Genomic DNA, 14,134 nt, shown 5'->3' on the forward strand with positions numbered 1-14,134 from the left:
CCCGCGCCTCCCGCGCGTTCCTTTCTGTCGCCTCCAGGAGGGCGGCGCAGGGATCTACACGGCGGGTGGTGCTCCCAGAGCCCCCTGGCGACTCGATGACGGAGCCGGCGTCCGCCCGCTCAAGTGATAGCGGAGCCCTGACCGTTGAAAAAGAAGATGAAGACTCAAGAACCACCAAAGGAAAGAAAGAAGGACAGTACGAAGAAAGAGAGAACTTACGCCGACACCGTCTGCGGCTGCTTCACCACTTTGCAGAAGCGAGCCGCCTTCGCGGCCGCCTCTTCCCGCCTGGTGGCCGCCGCCCCACCCCTAGGCTTCTTCGTCCGGCTGCCGAACATGCCCTGGGTGGCGCGACGTTTCTGGCCTCTACCCCGAGCAGGCTGCGCGCCGGAGGAGCCCGCGCCACGGCCAGACGCCGGCTGGCGATACGGGACGGCTTCGGCTTCGTCTTCGTCCGGCCAGTCCTCGAAGGTAGCGGTGAACCCGGAGCCGCCTGCTTCGCCGCCGGCTTGGCCGCCAGCCGGCTCGGCGGCGTCCTCCATATGGACCGCCCCCAGGTCGGGGTCCTCCTGGTCGTGCTCGGTCCGGTCAGGGACGAAGCGGCGCTCCACATCCGCTCTGCCGGCCGGCCGAAGCAGAGGATTCTGTCAAAAAGAGCGAGCCGACTGAGTTAGAGTCGGCCCAGAGGAACTCGGCGACAAGCTGAGAGAGAGAGAAAGAGAAAAAGAGAAGGGGAGCGTACCATAGGCGGAGGATTGGCGCGGCTGTATGGCTCCTTGCCGAATTGCCAGTCGTCGGAAAGCTGGCAGTTGGTGAGGTAGTTCACCATGTCGGCGGCGTCGGGCTGCGGCATCTCCTTGGTGCACATCCGGCTCGGATCGAGCTGGCCGCTCATCTGACAGATCAGATGAGGACGGCTCTGGAGCGGGAGGACCCGGCGCGTGACGAACGCGGCCAGGAGGTCGGGCCCCGTCAGGACCTCCGACTGGACCATCACCCGCAGACGGGCGATGGCGGCATTTCCTCCCTGCGACAGCGTCACCGCCCGGAAGGACCACTGGGGCAGCCTCCCCGCCGGTGGGCCGGCTACGTAAGCCGGCAGGTTGATGTAGTCGCCCCGTGGAGCGATGTTCCGCACGTAGAAGTATGACTTCTGCCACTTCTTCACCGATTGGATCAGCGTGATGACGGGGAAGGGGTTGTCGGCGCCCGAGCTCCGCGACGCGATGAAGGCGCCAGTGTGGGCTGGCACGCCCTTGCTGCGCGTACCCAGCTTCGACTGGAAGAACTCCCCCCAGAGCTCGAGGGTGGGGAGGACGCCGAGGTAGCCCTCGCACAGGGTGACGAAGGCCGACAGCAGCACCACCGCGTTGGGGGTAAGGTGATGCGGCTGAAGCTGATAGAAGTCCAGCCAGGAGCGGAAGAAGGCGCTTACTGGCAGGCCGAAGCCGCGCAGGAAGTGCGAGCGGAAGACCACCTGCTCGCCATCCCGCGGCGCCGGCCTAATTTCCTTCTCCGGCGCGAGGCGGACCTCCACTTTATCCGCGCTGGGCAGACGCCGGGTGTCGCGGAGGAAGTCGATGTGGTCGTTGTGGACGATGGAGCCGTCCCAATCCCCGCCAAGCTGCTCTACGTGGGAGGCATAGCGGAGACTGGCACGGCGGCGGAGGAGCGTGCGAAGGAAGAGCGCGGTGGCGAGGCGCTGTCGCAAGAACGAGCAAGGCGAGAAGACGAAGGGAGTAGGAGGAGCGTGCGAGGGTCTGCCGCCCTCCACCTCCCCCTACTTATAGCCTCACGCGGCCGAAGAGGCCGGACGTGGGGGGAGACGTGGGATTAACTGCGCCCACTCCCCCACGTCTCGCGTTTATTACGCATAAGTGCGAGCCGAAACTGCCGCACGGAACGTGCGGGCGGTTTCAGGATACAAAGGATCCGCGCCTGGGCCGGGGCGCGGACGTGGCGGGCCCCCTCCCTGCGGCAACGTCCCGTCACGCGCGTGGGCTGGCAGGCTTTCCGGCCACGTGGCACGCCACGGCCCGAGGCCGGCCCGCGGCCCGGTGCACGAGCCCGCGGGTTCCCGCCCCCCGACTCCAGAAGAATTCGACTAAGGGTGGCACGCCTGCACCAAGGCCGGCTCCCAGCTGCCGGCTTGTCACGATAGGAAGCTGACCGAGCTTCTCGAACCCCACTCCACCTCGAAGCCCAATCAGCTTCGGGGACTACTGTCGGGGTAAACGACCACGGGTAGCCTAACCGACTACCCCTGGCTCTTCAGAAAATTTATCAGGCCTTTGGGCCTTCAAGCACTCCAAGCGTTTGGGCCGCCTTCCCCGGCCGGCTAGCACTAAAGCCGACTCCCGGAAGGCGACCCAGCCTCACCGACTCCAAGAAGCCGGCCAAGAAGGATGCTGACTCCTAGAAGCCGGCCAAGATCACAACCACTCCTACATAACAACGACTTGCCGGGGCATGGCCACAGTGCGGCCCACGACCCCCTAAGCCCGAGGCGGGCATGGCTACAGGAGGCCGTACGGGGGGGTGTCTCCCGTGCGGCCCGGCACTGTAGCCACGCCAGCTACGACGTCATCCACGACCCACTCCTGTACGGCCCAAGGACTGCGGGCCCCTTCAGTCAGAGAGAGGCGTGAAGGCGGCCCGGCTCTTCCTAGTCGGCCAAGAGTATAGCCGGCCTCCAGAAGCCGGCCACTCCCGTCCTCGAAGCAGGAGCCCCATTAAGGAGACAAGACGGGGTGAGGCTACAGTGATAGTCCCCGAGGCGGCCCACTGTAGCCATGCTCACCCCGACAAAGCCCTCATCATCAGAGGCGTGGCTACAGTAAGCAGCCGCCGACAAAACCCTAGGCGGTGGGGCCGGCCTGTCGACCAGGTAGCCGGCAGCCAGCGGGACCCACCAGCCAGCGGGACCCAGTAGCCGACGGAGAAGCCGGCGAGCGTAGACACTGACGGCTGGGACCAGGTCCCAGTCGGATTACCATTGTACCCCCGGGGGGTAGGCCTATATAAACCCCCCGGAGCATCCATGCAAAGGGTTCGCACCCCTGCACGTTTGGCTTCAAAACATAGCACACACATACACACCATAGATAGAGAGAAGCAAGAGCTAGCCCTGTTCTTCTTCTCCCTTGATCCCAACAGCTCTAGGAGCGATTGTAGCTACCCCTTATCGATCTAGTGATCATGCGGAGACCCCGCAGAGCAGGACTAGTGGTATTATCTCCTCGGAGAGCCCCGAACCTGGGTAAGATTCGCCGGCGTGCATGTCTTCGCCTCATCCCGTGTCCAGGCACCGGCGACGTTTTATTGGCTCCCACAATGATAAGCCATCCTTTGGCATATGTCGCACCAACCACCCGACAAAGTTGTAGTAAACACACCCAGAGACCCTTCCTCGACTCCCCGCGAGAAAGCAATCTTGGAGCCATCATATCCATCTCATGCCTTAGCATCCAGTTCTAGTTGTGTCGATCGAGATACAACTCCGAGCGTCCGTTACCGTGGATACGGCTATTCGAATAGATTAAACTTCCCTGCAGGGGTGAACAAACTTACCCAACACACTTGATCAACTCCGGCCGGACACACCATCAGGTCATAACCGGCCTCGGCCGATCAACACACTGCAGTCCTACCTAGGCTCAACAGAGAGGCCAGCACACCGGTCTACATCCTAAGCGCACAGGGGTCTTGGGCCCATCGCCCTTTGCACTCCTGCATGTTGCGTACGCGGTCAGTGTTAGTCTTGGCAACCTCCTTATACAAGGCAGGTGCTTATGCGGGCAACCCGGGCGTGCGCCGCTCAATCGCTGACATCTGAAGTGCTTTTGGCTAATACATACGACGCAGAGTGCCCATACTTATTCTCGTGTGGTGGCCAGTGCGAAAAGGCCAGAGGCCTACTTGGATCACATATCCAAATCATTAGTGTCTTGGGAGCGCGCGGTAACAATCAATGATCCACGATATGTGGTCCCGTCGCCCTGTCTCACGGACTTACAGCAAGTGCTAAGAATGCCCGGCCGTGCCGCATAGAAAACTCACGGGTACCCTCTAGGTCAACGCGACTTCACATCACTCGTCAGATTTCTCTCACGGGTACCCCTCGAGGCCGACCTGTCTTCATCATGGTTTTGTGGTAAAGTCAAATTAACCGTGTGTCCAAAACAGCAAGGGGGAAACCCGAGGAATCACCCTCGATGGATTCCCACTCGATGTAACCGTCAAGGTGGACTTGGAGGAATCACCCTCGATAGTCCACACTTGAGGGTTGCACCACAGAGTCGTTATCGGGAGTGGTGAAGGAGGAATCACCCTCGAAGATCAGGCCGATTAGCTACACTACAGAGTTAACATCAGAAGTGTTAAGTTTCTTTTTATTGTAGTTTTATAAAATATAAAAATTACTCCTAAATTAGTATAACAAATTAGGCACTGCCACAATTAGTTTAGTAGTTAAATAAATTAGTTTAGTATTTTTATAATTTAAAAAGCAATTAAATTGTTATTTAGGCTACTGTTTGATTAATTTAGGTCACTAAAACACTTTATAAAAATGTTGGTTCACCACCAATATTAACCAATGATTATTTTCTACAACGTGAACATTTTAGTTTTCATGTGTGAGAAGTTTGAATTTCACTTATTATTTGAATTTGAATTCAGGTGGAATTTCAAATGAGATATTGATCAAAGTGACTAGGCACTGTTTTAGCAAAATTATTAGCTTGATCTCAGGGGTTACTGTAGCTCATTAGTACAAGGGTGTTACAACTTTTATCATGTTTTTGTTTCATTCACGTTCGTTACTTTGATAATTTGATATGTGGGTGGATCGGTGCTTGGGTGATGTTCTTACTTGAACAAGCCTCCCACTTATGATTACCCCCTCTCACAAGCATCCGCAAGTATGAAAGAAGAATTAAGATAAATCTAACCATAGCATGAAACATATGGATCCAAATCAGCCCCTTACGGAATAGCGCATAAACTAGGGTTTAAGCTTGTGTCACTCCTGTAACCCATCATCTAATTACTACTCCACAATGCCTTCCCTTAGGCCCAAAGATGGTGAAGTGTCATGTAGTCGACGTTCACATGACACCACTAAAGGAAGCAACAATATACATATCATCAAAATATTGAATGAATACCAAATTCACGTGATTAATTACTTATGACTGGACTTCCCCCATGTCCTCAAGAACAAAAGTAACTACTCACAAATCATATTCATGTTCAAGACCAGAGGGGTATTGAATATCATTAAGGATCTGAACATATAATCTTCCACCAAATAAACCAACTAGCATCAACTACAAGACGTAATCAACACTACTAGCAACCCACAGGTGCCAATATAAGGTTTTGAGACAAATATTGGATACAAGAGATGAACTAGGGTTTGAGATGAGATGGTGCTGTTGAAGATGTTGATGAAGATTGGTCCTCCCACGATGAGAGGATCATTGGTGATGACGATGGCTTTGATTTCCCCCACCCGGAGGGAAGTTTCCCCGGCAGAATCGCTCCGCCGGAAAGCAAAAGTGCTCCTGTCCAGGTTCCGCCTCGAGACGGCGGCGCTTCGCCCCGAAACCTTCCTTCTAGTTTTTTATAGGTCAAATGGCACCTTATAGCATAAGATGGGCTTCGGAGGCCTACCAGGGGCCCCACAAGTCCAGGGGCGCGCCCTAGGGGGGCACCCCCAGGCTTGTGGCTGCCTGGTGCCCCCTTCTGTGATTCTTTTGCCAATATTCGAATATAGCCCTTTCCGGTCCATAATTCCAGCTGCCGACAATCTTCCTCTTCATGTGAAACTTGCAAAATAAGAGAGAAAAGGCATAAAAATTGTATCATAAAGTGAAATAACAGTCCATAATGCAATAAATATTGATATGAAAACATGATGCAAAATGGATGTATCAGCCACCAACCCCTTTTGTGGCACCTTCTTGGTGAAGTTGTTCTTTTTGGGGAAGGACTTGGCCTTGTCTTTGAGAATGAGTTTGCCACCATTCTCTTCCCTCTTCTCGTAGGGGCAAACCACCACAAAATGGTTCTCATTGCCACAATTGTAGAAAGTTCCCACATGTTGCTTGCCCTTGAAGCCACTTGAGTTGTTGATACGTCTCCAACGTATCTATAATTTTTGATTGCTCCATGCTATATTATCTTCTGTTTTGGACATTATTGGGCTTTATTATTCACTTTTATATTATTTTTGGGTCTAACCTATTAACCGGAGGCCCAGCCCAGAATTGCTGTTTTTGCCTATTTTAGAGTTTCGCAGAAAAAGAATATCAAACGGAGTCCAAACGGAATGAAACCTTCGGGAACGTGATTTTCAGAACGAACATGATCCAGGAGACTTGGACCCTACGTCAAGGAAGCTTCCAGGAAGCCACGAGGTAGGGGGGCGCGCCTACCCCCCAGGCGCGCCCTCCACCCTCGTGGGCCCCATGTTGCTCCACCGACGTACTCCTTCCTCCTATATATACCTACGTACCCCCAAACGATCAGATACGGAGCCAAAAACCTAATTCCACCACCGCAACCTTCTGTACCCACGAGATCCCATCTTGGGGCCTGTTCCGGAGCTCCGCCGGAGGGGGCATCGATCCCGGAGGGCTTCTACATCAACACCATAGCCTCTCCGATGATGTGTGAGTAGTTTACCTCCAACCTTGGGGTCCATAGTTATTAGCTAGATGGCTTCTTCTCTCATTTTGGATCTCAATACAATGTCCCCCCCTCTCTCATGGAGATCAATTCGATGTAATCTTCTTTTGCGGTGTGTTTGTTGAGACCGATGAATTGTGGGTTTATGATCAAGTTTATCTATGAACAATATTTGAATCTTCTGAATTCTTTTATGTATGATTGGTTATCTTTGCAAGTCTCTTCAAATTATCAGTTTGGTTTGGCCTACTAGATTGATCTTTCTTGCAATGGGAGAAGTGCTTAGCTTTGGGTTCAATCTGGCGGTGTCCTTTCCCAGTGACAGTAGGGGCAGCAAGGCACGTATTGTATTGTTGCCATCGAGGATAACAAGATGGTTTTTTTATCATATTGCATGAATTTATCCCTCTACATCATGTCATCTTGCTTAAAGCGTTACTCTGTTCTTATGAACTTAATACTCTAGATGCATGCTGGATAGCGGTCGATGTGTGGGGTAATAGTAGTAGATGCAGGTAGGAGTCGGTCTACTTGTCTCGGACGTGATGCCTATATACATGATCATACCTAGATATTCTCATAACTATGCTCAATTCTGTCAATTGCTCAAGAGTAATTTGTTCACCCACTGTAAAATACTTATGCTCTTGAGAGAAGCCACTAGTGAAACCTATGGCCCCCGGGTCTATTTACCATCATATTAATCTTCCAACACTTAGTTATTTCCGTTTCTTATATTTTACTTTGCATCTTTATCATAAAAATACCAAAAATATTATCCTATCATATCTATCAGATCTCACTCTCGTAAGTGACCGTGTAGGGATTGACAACCCCTTATCGCGTTGGTTGCGAGGATTTATTTGTTTTGTGTAGGTGCGAGGGACTCGCGCGTAGCCTCCTACTGGATTGATACTTTGGTTCTCAAAAACTGAGGGAAATACTTACGCTACTTTGCTGCATCACCCTTTCCTCTTCAAGGGAAAACCAACGCAGTGCTGAAGAGGTAGCAAGAAGGATTTCTTGCGCCGTTGCCGGGGAGGCCTACACCAAGTCAAGTCAAGATTTGACTCGCGACAACGAGCCATTTGTGGCGCCGTTGCCGGGGAGGTCTACGCAAAAGTCAACACACCAAGTACCCATCACAAACCCTTATCTCCCTCATTACATTATTTGCCATTTGCCTCTCGTTTTCCTCTCCCCCACTTCACCCTTGCCGTTTTATTTGCCCTCGCTTTTTCGTTCGCCTCTTTTTTCGCTTGCTTTTTGTTTGCTCGTGTGTTGGATTGCTTGTTTATCACGATGGCTCAAGATAATACCAAATTATGTGACTTTACCAATACCAACAATAATGATTTCCTTAGCACTCCGTTTGCTCCTCTTACTGATACTGAATCTTGTGAAATCAATGCTGCTTTGTTGAATCTTGTCATGAGAGATCAATTCGCCGGCCTTCCTAGTGAAGATGCCGCTACTCATCCAAATAGCTTCGTTGATTTGTGTGATATGCAAAAGAAGAAAGATGTGGACAATGATATTGTTAAATTGAAGCTATCCCTTTTTCGCTTAGAGATCGTGCTAAAGCTTGGTTTTCGTCTTTGCCTAAAAATAGTATTGATTCTTGGGATAAGTGCAAAGATGCTTTTATCTTTAAGTATTTTCCTCCCGCTAAGATCATCTCTCTTAGAAACGATATTATGAATTTTAAGCAACTTGATCATGAACATGTTGCATAAGCTTGGGAGAGGATGAAATTAATGATACGTAATTGCCCTACTCATGGTTTGAATTTGTGGATGATTATACAAAAATTTTATGCTGGATTGAATTTTTTTCTAGAAATCTTTTAGATTCGGTCGCGGGAGGCACTTTTATGGAAATCACTTTAGGAGAAGCTACTAAACTCCTGGATAATATTATGGTTAATTATTCTCAATGGCACACTGAAAGATCTACTAATAAAAAGGTGCATGCGATAGATGAAATTAATGTTTTGAGTGGAAAGATGGATGAACTTATGAAATTATTTGCTAGTAAGAGTGTTTCTTCTGATCCTAATGATATGCCTTTGTCTACTTTGATTGAGAATAACAATGAATCTATGGATGTGAATTTTGTTGGTAGGAATAATTTTGGTAACAAAGCGTATAGAGGAAACTTTAATCCTAGGCCTTATCCTAGCAATTCCTCTAATAATTATGGTAATTCCTACAACAATTCTTATGGAAATTTTAATAAGATGCCCTCTGAATTTGAGACTAGTGTTAAAGAGTTTATGAATTCGCAAAAGAATTTCAATGCTTTGCTTGAAGAGAAATTGCTTAAAGTTGATGAATTGGCTAGGAACGTTGATAGAATTTGTCTTGATGTTGATTCTTTAAAACTTAGATCTATCCTCCTAAGCATGATATCAATGAGTCTCTCAAAGCCATGAGAATTTCCATTGACGAGTGCAAAGAAAGAACCGCTAGGATGCGTGCTAAGAAAGATTGCTTTATGAAAGCGTGTTCTTCTAATTTCTATGAAAATAAAGATGAAGATCTAAAAGTTATTGATGTGTCCCCTATTAAATCTTTGTTTTGCAATATGAATCTTGATAATAAGGGGACTGAATATGATCCACCTTTACCTAGAAGGCGTTCTAAAAATTCAGAGTTTTTAGATCTTGACGCTAAAATTGATAAAAGAGGGATTGAAGAAATCAAAACATTAGATGTTAACAAACCCACTATTTTGGATTTCAAGGAATTTAATTGTGATAATTGCTCTTTGATAGATTGTATTTCCTTGTTGCAATCCGTGCTAAATTCTCCTCATGCTCATAGTCAAAACAAAGCTTTTACCAAACATATCGTTGATGCTTTGATGCAATCTTATGAAGAAAAGCTTGAGTTGGAAGTTTCTATCCCTAGAAAACTCTATGATGAGTGGGAACCTACTATTAAAAGTAAAATTAAAGATCATGAATGCTACGCTTTGTGTGATTTGGGTGCTAGTGTTTCTACGATTCCAAAAACTTTGTGTGATTTGCTAGGTTTCCGTCATTTTCATGATTGCTCTTTAAACTTGCACCTTGCAGATTCCACCATTAAGAAACCTATGGGAAGAATTAATGATGTTCTTATTGTTGCAAATAGGAACTATGTGCCCATAGATTTTATCGTTCTTGATATAGATTGCAATCCTTCATGTCCTATTATTCTTGGTAGACCTTTCCTTAGGACGATTGGTGCAATTATTGATATGAAGGAAGGGAATATTAGATTCTAATTTCCATTAAAGAAAGGCATGGAACACTTCCCTAGGAAGAAAATAAAATTACCATATGAATCTATCATGAGAGCCACTTATGGATTGCCCACCAAAGATGGCAATACCTAGATCTATCCTTGCTTTTATGCCTAGCTAGGGGCGTTAAACGATAGCGCTTGTTGGGAGGCAACCCAATTTTATTTTTAGTTTTTTTGCTTTTCACTTCTGTTTAGGAATAAATCTTTGATCTAGCCTCTGGTTAGACTTGTTTTTATGTTTTAATTAGTGTTTGTGCCAAGTTAAACCTATAGGATCTTCTTGGATGATAGTTATTTGATCTTGCTGTAATTTCCAGAAACTTTCTGTTCACGAAAATAATTGTTAAAAATCACGAGAACGTGATAAAATATTGATTCCAATTGCTTATGATTAAGAAACAAATTTTCTAGGTCATCCTATTTTGGCTGATTTTTTGGAGTTCCAGAAGTTTGCGTTAGTTACAGATTACTACAGACTGTTCTGTTTTTGACAGATTCTGTTTTTCGTGTGTTGTTTGCTTATTTTGATGAATCTATGGCTATTAAAATAGTTTATAAACCATAGAGAAGTTGGAATACATTAGGTTTAACACCAATATAAATAAATAATGAGTTCATTACAGTACCTTGAAGTGGTCTTTTATTTTCTTTCGCTAACGGAGCTCACGAAATTTTCTGTTAAGTTTTGTGTCGTGAAGTTTCCAAGTTTTGGGTAAAAGATTTGATGGATTATGGAACAAGGAGTGGCAAGAGCCTAAGCTTGGGGATTCCCATGGCACCCCCAAGATAATTTAAGGACACAAAAAGCCAAAGCTTGGGGATGCCCCGGAAGGCATCCCCTCTTTCGTCTACTTCCGTCGGTAACTTTGCTTGGAGCTATATTTTTATTCACCACATGATATGTGTTTTGCTTGGAGCGTCTTGTATGATTTGAGTCTTTGCTTTTTAGTTTACCACAATCATCTTTGCTGTACACACCTTTTGAGAGAGACACACATGATTCAAAAATTATTAGAATACTCTATGTGCTTCACTTATATCTTTTGAGTTATATAGTTTTTGCTCTAGTACTTCACTTATATCTTTTAGAGCACGGTGGTGGATTTGTTTTATAGAAACTATTGATCTCTCTTGCTTCACTTATATTATTTTGAGAGTCTTAAATAGCATGGTAATTTTCTTAAATAATCCTAATATGCTAGGTATTCAAGATTAGTAAAAACTTTCTTATGAGTGTGTTGAATACTAAGAAAAGTTTGATGCTTGATAATTGTTTTGAGATATGAAGATGGTGATATTAGAGTCATGCTAGTTGAGTAGTTGTGAATTTGAGAGATACTTGTGTTAAAGTTTGTGATTCCCGTAGCATGCACGTATGGTGAACCGTTATGTGATGAAGTCGGAGCATGATTTATTTATTGATTGTCTTCCTTATGAGTGGCGGTCGGGGACGAGCGATGGTCTTTTCCTACCAATCTATCCCCCTAGGAGCATGCGTGTAATACTTTGTTTTGATAACTTGTAGATTTTTGCAATAAGTATATGAGTTCTTTATGACTAATGTTGAGTCCATGGATTATACGCACTTTCTTCCTTCCACCATTGCTAGCCTCTCTAATACCGCACACTTTTCGCCGGTATCATACACCCACCATATACCTTCCTCAAAACAGCCACCATACCTACCTATCATGGCATTTCCATAGCCATTCCGATATATATTGTCATGCAACTTACCACCGTTCCGTTTACTATGACACGCTCCATCATTGTCATATTGCTTCGCATGATCATGTAGTTGACATCGTATTTGTGGCAAAGACACCGTTCATAATTCTTTCATACATGTCACTCTTGATTCATTGCATATCCCGGTACACCACCGGAGGCATTCACATAGAGTCATATTTTGTTCTAAGTATTGAGTTGTAATTGCTGAAGTTGTAAGTAAATAAAAGTGTGATGATCATCATTTTTAGAGCATTGTCCCAAGTGAGGAAAGGATGATGGAGACTATGATTCCCCCACAAGTCGGGATGAGACTCCGTACGAAAAAAAAGAGGCCATAAAAAAGGCCCAAATAAAAAAATTATGAGAGAAAAGGAGAGAAGGGACAATGTTACTATCCTTTTACCACACTTGTGCTTCAAAGTAGCACCATGATCTTCATGATAGAGAGTCTTCTATGATATCACTTTCATATACTAGTGGGAATTTTTCATTATAGAACTTGCCTTGTATATTCCAATGATGGGCTTCCTCAAAATGCCCTAGGTCTTCGTGAGCAAGCGAGTTGGATGCACACCCACTTAGTTTCTTTTGTTGAGCTTTCATATACTTATAGCTCTAGTGCATCCGTTGCATGGCAATCCCTACTCACTCACATTGATATCTATTGATGGTCATCTCCATAGCCCGTTGATACGCCTAGTTGATGTGAGTCTATCTTCTCCTTTTTGTCTTCTCCACAACCACCATTCTATTCCACATATAGTGCTATGTCCATGGCTCACGCTCATGTATTGCGTGAAGATTGAAAAAGTTTGAGAACACCAAAAGTATGAAACAATTGCTTGGCTTGTCATCGGGGTTGTGCATGATTTAAATATTTTGTGTGGTGAAGATAGAGCATAGCCAGACTATATGATTTTGTAGGGATAACTTTCTTTGGCCATGTTATTTTCAGAAGACATAATTGCTTAGTTAGTATGCTTGAAGTATTATTATTTTTATGTCAATATTAAACTTTTGTCTTGAATCTTTCGGATCTGAATATTCATACCACAATTAAGAAGAATTACATTGAAATTATGCCTAGTAGCATTCCACATCAAAAATTCTGTTTTTATCATTTACCTACTCGAGGACGAGCAGGAATTAAGCTTGGGGATGCTTGATACGTCTCCAACGTATCTATAATTTTTGATTGCTCCATGCTATATTATCTTCTGTTTTGGACATTATTAGGCTTTATTATTCAATTTTATATTATTTTTGGGACCTATTAACCGGAGGCCCAGCCCAGAATTGCTGTTTTTTGCCTATTTCAGAGTTTCGCAGAAAAAGAGTATCAAACGGAGTCCAAACGGAATGAAACCTTCGGGAACATGATTTTCAGAACGAACATGATCCAGGATACTTGGACCCTACGTCAAGGAAGCTTCAAGGAAGCCACGAGGTAGGGGGCGCGCTTACCCCCCAGGCGCGCCCTCCACCCTCGTGGGCCCCATGTTGCTCCACCGACGTACTCCTTCCTCCTATATATACCTACGTACCCCCAAACGATCAGATACGGAGCCAAAAACCTAATTCCACCACCGCAACATTCTGTACCCACAAGATCCCATCTTGGGCCTGTTCCGGAGCTCCGCCAAAGGGGGCATCGATCACGGAGTGCTTCTACATCAACACCATAGCCTCTCCGATGATGTGTGAGTAGTTTACCTCAGACCTTGGGGTCCATAGTTATTAGCTAGATGGCTTCTTCTCTCTTTTTGGATCTCAATACAATGTTCTCCCCTCTCTCGTGGAGATCTATTCGATGTAATCTTCTTTTGCGGTGTGTTTGTTGAGACCGATGAATTGTGGGTTTATGATCAAGTTTATCTATGAACAATATTTGAATCTTCTGAATTCTTTCATGTATGATTGGTTATCTTTGCAAGTCTCTTCGAATTATCAGTTTGGTTTGGCCTACTAGATTGATCTTTCTTGCAATGGGAGAAGTGCTTAGCTTTGGGTTCAATCTTGCGGTGTCCTTTCCCAGTGACAGTAGGGGCAGCAAGGCACGTATTGTATTGTTGCCATCGAGGATAACAAGATGGTTTTTTTTATCATATTGCATGAATTTATCCCTCTACATCATGTCATCTTGCTTAAAGCATTACTCTGTTCTTATGAACTTAATACTCCAGATGCATGCTGGATAGCGGTCGATGTGTGGAGTAATAGTAGTAGATGCAGGCAGGAGTCGGTCTACTTGTCTCGGACGTGATGCCTATATACATGATCATACCTAGATATTCTCATAACTATGCTCAATTCTGTCAATTGCTCAACAGTAATTTGTTCACCCACCATAAAATACTTATGCTCTTGAGAGAAGCCACTAGTGAAACCTATGGCCCCCGGGTCTATTTTCCATCATATTA

This window comes from Triticum aestivum, chromosome 3D (genome assembly GCF_018294505.1).
Source record: "Triticum aestivum cultivar Chinese Spring chromosome 3D, IWGSC CS RefSeq v2.1, whole genome shotgun sequence".
NCBI classification, from domain to species: Eukaryota; Viridiplantae; Streptophyta; class Magnoliopsida; order Poales; family Poaceae; genus Triticum; species Triticum aestivum.